This window comes from Vicia villosa, linkage group LG2, assembly GCF_029867415.1.
Source record: "Vicia villosa cultivar HV-30 ecotype Madison, WI linkage group LG2, Vvil1.0, whole genome shotgun sequence".
Classification (NCBI taxonomy): domain Eukaryota; kingdom Viridiplantae; phylum Streptophyta; class Magnoliopsida; order Fabales; family Fabaceae; genus Vicia; species Vicia villosa.
Genome location: NC_081181.1, coordinates 222,270,129 through 222,276,886, shown reverse-complemented (window position 1 = coordinate 222,276,886; position 6,758 = coordinate 222,270,129). Strand labels below are relative to the sequence as shown.

Genomic DNA, 6,758 nt, shown 5'->3' with positions numbered 1-6,758 from the left:
GCTGAATGGTCCCCAAATATCCAAATGCACAAGATCAAAAGCTTTATTTGCATTTCTACTGCTAATTGGAAAAGGCAGAATTTTCTGCCTGGCTTGCTGGCATACATCACATGCAGCATTCATGCCATTTGGAATATAGCTATACAATTTATTCATACAATTCATCCTATCATATGACAAATGTCCTAGCCTAAGATGCCACAGTACACTAGGTGGTATGCTCTCTTTATTTGCAATTTTTCTATTTACAAATACACTAGAAACAATTCCTATGCTCTTGCTTCTTCTTGCTTCCAAGTGATAGAGACCATCATGCTCCTTAGCCAAACCAATCCTCTTCAAATCCTTCTTTCCCTGTATTATGCAACTATCAGTACCAAATACAAGATCACAATCCTGTTCCTTACACAACTTTGATACAGAAATCAGATTTACTTCAAACTGTGGCAAATAAAGCACATTTGAAATTGTAAGATTATCTGATAACTTCACATTACCAGATATAGAGGCAGTAATAGAGTTCCCATTAGGTAGATTAACCATAATAGAACTTATCTCATTATATTCATCAAACCAATCCAAAGAGAAACATATATGATGTGTGGCTCCAGTATCAAGGATCCAATCTACACTACTGTGAACATTAAAACTGGCTATGAAAGGATTACCTCCTTTAGTCAGATTGACAGATCCAGTGTTCTTTTCCAGCAAAGCCATCAATGATTGATATTGATCTTTTGTCAAAGTCACGCTTCCATTGTCACTAGTTGAACCAATTGTGGATTTAGTCTCTGCTTCTTCACTATCCACTTGATTCACATAGGAATTCCCTTTGCCATTGTTTGGAGGATACCCATGCTTCTTATAACATCCATCAATGGTGTGACCGGTTTTCCCACAGTATGTACAAACCTTTGGATTTCCTCTTCCTCTTCCTTGGTTATAGTTCCCATTACCTCTTCCTCTTCCATATTGCCTTTGTCCATCCACTGCATTCACTAATCCAGCACTCTCCTCATTCACATTTGTGCTGAAAGAGCTTGTTCCATATTGCAACTTTCTCTCTTGTTGCATAACCAGAGAGAAGACTCTATTTATTGGTGGCATAGGATCCATGAGTAGCACTTGTGATGCTACTCCCTGATATTCTTCACTTAGCCCAATCAGGAATTGTATTATCCTGTCTTCAGCTTTGAAAGTCTTAACATTCCTCATTGCTAAGCATGTGCAAGGAACTCTACAAGTGCAATTAGGGACTGGTCTATATTGATCCAGTTCTTCCCATAATCCTCTCAATTCAGTGAAATAATCAGATATCTTCTTAGTACCTTGTTTGAGATTCGAGATTTCTTGGTGCAGCTGTGCAACCCTAATTCGATCTCCTCTCATGAACCGATCTTTGAGATCGTTCCACATATCAATTGCATTATCAATGAACACTACACTCTGTGCTATTGATGGTGTAGTAGAGTTGATGATCCATGTGTGAACCAAATTGTTACATCTCTGCCATGCAGCATAATTGAGATCACCTTCATTTGGAACTTGTATGGATCCATCAACGAATTTGAATTTGTTCTTCATCGCCAATGCTCTTCTCATCTTCATTGACCATGCATGATAATTGTCACCAGATAAAGCTGGTGTAACACAAACTGTAGATGAATTTTCAGATGGATGAACGTAATAAGGATCGAGTTGATCCACTTGATTTTGTCCGTTGTTGGTCTGATTTCTCGCCATGGCTACGATCAAGATCTTCAATCAACCAAAACTGAACGCAGAAAGAAAATACGAAAGAGAATCAAGAAAGAGAACTGAATCTCTAAAAATCCTCGATCACCATAACCAATCAATCGAAGAAAACAAGAAAATAGTATCGCAGCGAAAGCAGAGCAGGACGAACCTGCTCTGATACCATCAAAGTAAAGCTCAAAACTCCATTGGAGAAGGAAAAATGGTGAAAGAGATTAAAGGAAAAGGGAGAGAAAGATGAAGCTATCTTGTTATTCCAAAAGTGCTTAACAGAAAACTGTTACCAAGTGGCTTATATATGCAGCTTACTAAGAGTAAACTAACTCAGGCCACGTCATCTTTTGTAACTAACACAAACTAACTATCATGTAACTACCATGCCATGCATACATACTTTACACTACATGCATACGTAGATTACAATGAATTAAGTATTCTCCATGGTATTTGTTAATATAAAGTAATTTATAAACTAGTTTCATTTTTATTTTAATCACTAACGAAAAATCTCAAATATGTACAAAAAAAATTCAAATTATAGGTAATCAAACTTACAATTATTTTTCGTATAATATTGTCTGGAAGGAGCACACAACCAATACTATCAACACAATAATATTGTTTTGTGATTCCATTTTTCAGTTAAATTTTGCTATACTCTACAAAGAGAAAAATCTAAATTAAATATAAAAAATATTGTTATGCATAGATTTGTACACTCTCTTATTCTAGAAAACTAAAAGTATCAAATACAAAAGATAGGAAACATGTTGAAATGGTATGAATGCTAATGAATAATTAAACACAAAATATTTAATAATTAGTTAAAATTAAAAAGGGTTAAATAAGTTTTTGGTACCTATAAATATTGCAGTTTTCATTTTTAGTCCCTCCCTGCCTTTAAGCAACGGTTTTTACAAAAAAAACCGTTGTCAAAACTAGCTAAAACTGTTGCCAAAACCCCAAGAGGGACTAAAAATGAAACTGCAATATTTATAGGGACCAAAAACTTATTTAACCCAATTAAAAATATAATGTCATTTAAAATGGTATGTTGTGGGAAATTTGGCCGGAGAAACTTAAGTATGAAAATAGGGATCAAAATATCACTTGGTGGAAGTCTGAAAAGCGTGTTGTGTTATTGTCAGGAAAAAGAAAACTTTGGTGAAACAAGTAGAAAGAGAGTAGAATGCATTGATAAGAAAATTGATGATTCGCAATTAATTGGTGGGACCGTGAGGGAATAAGATAAGCATGAAAATAGGATCAAAGCTTTGGGTTAAATTTGTTACTGTCTCTAAATGTTTTAAACAAACAAAACCTCTCATACTATCCCTATTTCTTCTCTATCTCGTGTCTCTATTTCTTCTTTATCTCTATTCATTTCTTTTTTTTTTTTCTTTCTTTTTTAGATGAACATGAACCAATCAAAGCATAACTATCTCTCTCTCACAACCAAACCAAAATGGTTTCAAAGTGTCACTTATGTTGGATCTACTACCACAATATCATACTGGAAGCTTATGCAAGAGGACACATACTTAGAAAGGGTGTATGCAACCACCTTGCACTGCTGGAAGGTACCTCCTCTGCTTCCATCACTAGGAAAGGGTGCCTTCACCCTCCATGTGGCACCGCTGGCCACACAGATCAATTATACATGATAATGTTAATATTCTACGGAATTGCTTTCAAAACTTATCATGTAATTTATTTAAGAAATTCAATTTAGCTTGTGATCGCATCCAAAGTTCTAAAGTTGAGCAATTGTTATGTGTATAAATACTGAATTTATTAAGAAAGCTATGTCTTTTATTGAGCTATTTTTTATTGCACCAGAATTTCAGTATTGATTCGTCTTAAAGCTTCACTTGCGTTGCCTTCTCCATGCTGACCATGTAGGGAATCTATTTCATCAATAAATATGAGAGGGGCACTTTCTCAGGCCATTTGGAAAAGCTTTGAAACCAATTTTTCAATTCCACCCATCCACTTTGAAACAAGATCTAATGAAGAATTCAAATGTTAAAAAATGCTTATAATAATGAAAACTGAAGCTTACATGCTAATATATCCATACGACAACCATATGAGTCATCAACCAAAAGAAAACTGCAAGATCCCACAGTGATGACTTGTATAGCTTTTTGGCTTACAAAATAATTTTATAATATTTTTCAATCTTAATTACGATCTTATGTGTTGTGATCTTGCTACCCCCCTCTCGTTCTTACATTTGTTATCTTTTTAAAAAATTGTTTGTCACGGTGAATTTGATTATTTAAAAAAAATTATTTGAGGAAAATATAACTCCAATATAATTTAAAGGGGGAGAATAGTGCTGTTTAAACAAAACCTATAATAATTATCATCTTTATTAAGAATGAGACCAAAATACACATGATTTGAGTTTTATCAAATTCTATATTTTTTAAAATCAGATAGTGAAGACACATTTTTTTTTGTCTGGTGTGTATATATATATATATATATATATATATATATATATATATATATATATATATATATATATATATATATATATATATATATATATATATATATATATATATATATATATATATATATATATATATATATCATTGAACCAAGCATATAGTAACTTATCATGCTTTTCACGTGGTTGTTTTTTAGGTAGTCATACAAAGACAATAATGACAGGTAGTAGTGATATAAAGACAAGAATGTTAGGTAGTAGACATAAGAAGATGGGGCTAAACAATAATGATAGGTATGCTCTCATGAAGCTAGATATTTATCAGCTCCTTCATAAAAACAATGAGTAACAGATCAATGTTAGAAGTGTTTAGTGTTTAGTGTTTAGTGTTTATTGATTCTAATGTTATTCATGTTGAATCTACACCACAACTCCTCCATATTATAAGAGAGAGTTTATACTCTTGTCTTAAATCTTGAAGATGCAGCAGTAAGAGTTGTGGTGGTAGATTCAACATAAATACCATCAGAACCAGAAGAAGGAATTGTAGTAGGTGGTTGATTGAAGATTCAAGTTAATGTTTGCAGATTTGATTAGAGGCAAAGTCAGAATTAACAAGGAGTTATTAGGGTGGTTTGCAACAATTTGGTGCTTCTGGTCGGAGAAGAATAGGATTCTATTTGAAGGTGATATATGAATTAATTAATTATGTAATGAAGTTTCGAAGATTAATTATGCGACAATTTTTTTTGCAGTGTGTCATACCCCAAAATTTGCCCACACTTTTTAGTGACAAAAATTTTCGAAATTATTTTCAAAATTGGATTTTTATAAAATCTTGGGTTCATTTACATTGACATCCTGAATTTTATAAATATTCAATTTAAAGTCTATTTTAAAATATAGTAGTTTACTTTTATATTGCTTATATTTTTTAAAAAAAGTAAAAAATGTTGGCCGATGCTTCATACACATTCAATTGGCTTTTTATTTCAAGTAAATAACATAGCTCATTTGGTTAGGAAGTAAGGCCTGGAAATAAAAGGTCACGTGTTCAATTCCCGCTTGGTGCATTTCTATGTTTTTAAACTATTTTTTATCTTTTTTTTTTGCACCAGAACGCACCTGGACACACCAGAACGCACCTGGACACAAGTACGTCCATATTCTTAATCTTGGTCATCAAGAAAGGTCCATGGGCCTCTGGGTCGGATTTTTTCCTTTTTAGGATTGTTTTGACCTAATTTCCAGTCTATATAAAGGGCACTCCCCACCCTTTTCTTCATCAACAATTTTCTAACCCTAACAAACAATTTTCTCACAATTCTCACCATTCTATAACATCCCATACATTTTTTCAAATCTTTTTCTAAATCTCTACGCTTTTTATAAACCTAATTTTGGCCGATGATTTTCATATGAGGCCCCCTTTTATTTTCAATTTATTTTAATTTTAGTTTATTTGCCTATTTTTTTAACCATAGGATGATAATTCTCTGATGGTCTATTTTTCTCAAATTAATTAATAGTTTCTACATAATTTTTGTAGTACATTTGCAAATTATTTTGATACGGTGGACTAACAATTAACCCTATTTGTTCTAGACCTTGCCCATCCTAAAAACTATTCACGTACACTAACAGCGGCTTCCACGATAACCATTTTAGCTGTTAACATTGTTCTTGTGCATATAAAAACACTTTCATACGTATCACTTTCACTCACGCACAGTAACTTTTTTTTTCAATGCTTTTCCATGACATTTACTATGGCATATTTTCTAAATCAAAACTTAATTTTATTTTGAAATTTTATTTGATAAAACCGTCCCACTTTTTTAAGGCACAACATCCACTTTGTAAATTTCACTTTATTACCACTTACAAGTTACACCATGTAAATAAACCAGCAAAACAAAAAAAAAACTTTTCAAAACCTCCATTAAATTTAAAACAAACATCATGAATAAATTCCGCAAATTAATAACACAAACTTCACAGATGCCAAATTTCCACTGTATATTTAACATAATTCTAAACAGGTTGACAAAGAATATGGATCAACACGAACGGAGAAGATTGAGAATACAAATCGCAACCCAGAACAGCACCATATAAACTTTCAATTTTTATCTCAGAACATGATTGATACAATTGGTGCAAACGTTTTTGTTTTTTTTTTCAGGGAGGAAGAGAAACGGTCCAAACATCATCGCTGACGAAGCCCCGGCAAAACGCAGCTACCACCATGTGAACGGCCGCCCTTAGCCGACAACCACCGCGCCGATTTAGAGCCGTTCGATCCACCACGGCCCAATAACGATGTCTCCTTCAAACTTCCGACCCGGTAATCCTATGCTCTCTGTCTCTGAGTTATCTCTGTTGATGTGTTTCTAATAGAATTGGTTGCTGTTTAGTCATTCCTTAGAATGATTGTTGACATTGTTTGAGTTGTGTTCATATTTGAGGATATTGGTTGTGTGTTGCTGATATTTGAAATCAAAAGTGAGTTCTGAAAAAGTAGAGAAAAGGAGATGGGAACTGA

The 6,758-nt window shown here is 33.3% G+C and overlaps 1 long non-coding RNA gene across 1 annotated transcript; it reads left to right on the top strand.

The window, feature by feature from the left end:
• The first annotated feature begins 3,064 nt into the window (after window positions 1–3,064).
• On the top strand, window positions 3,065–4,975 carry LOC131648316 (uncharacterized). Its single transcript, XR_009298107.1, has 3 exons — window positions 3,065–3,335; window positions 4,411–4,507; window positions 4,801–4,975. It is a non-coding gene; the product is annotated as an uncharacterized LOC131648316 (long non-coding RNA).
• Window positions 4,976–6,758: the final 1,783 nt, after the last annotated feature.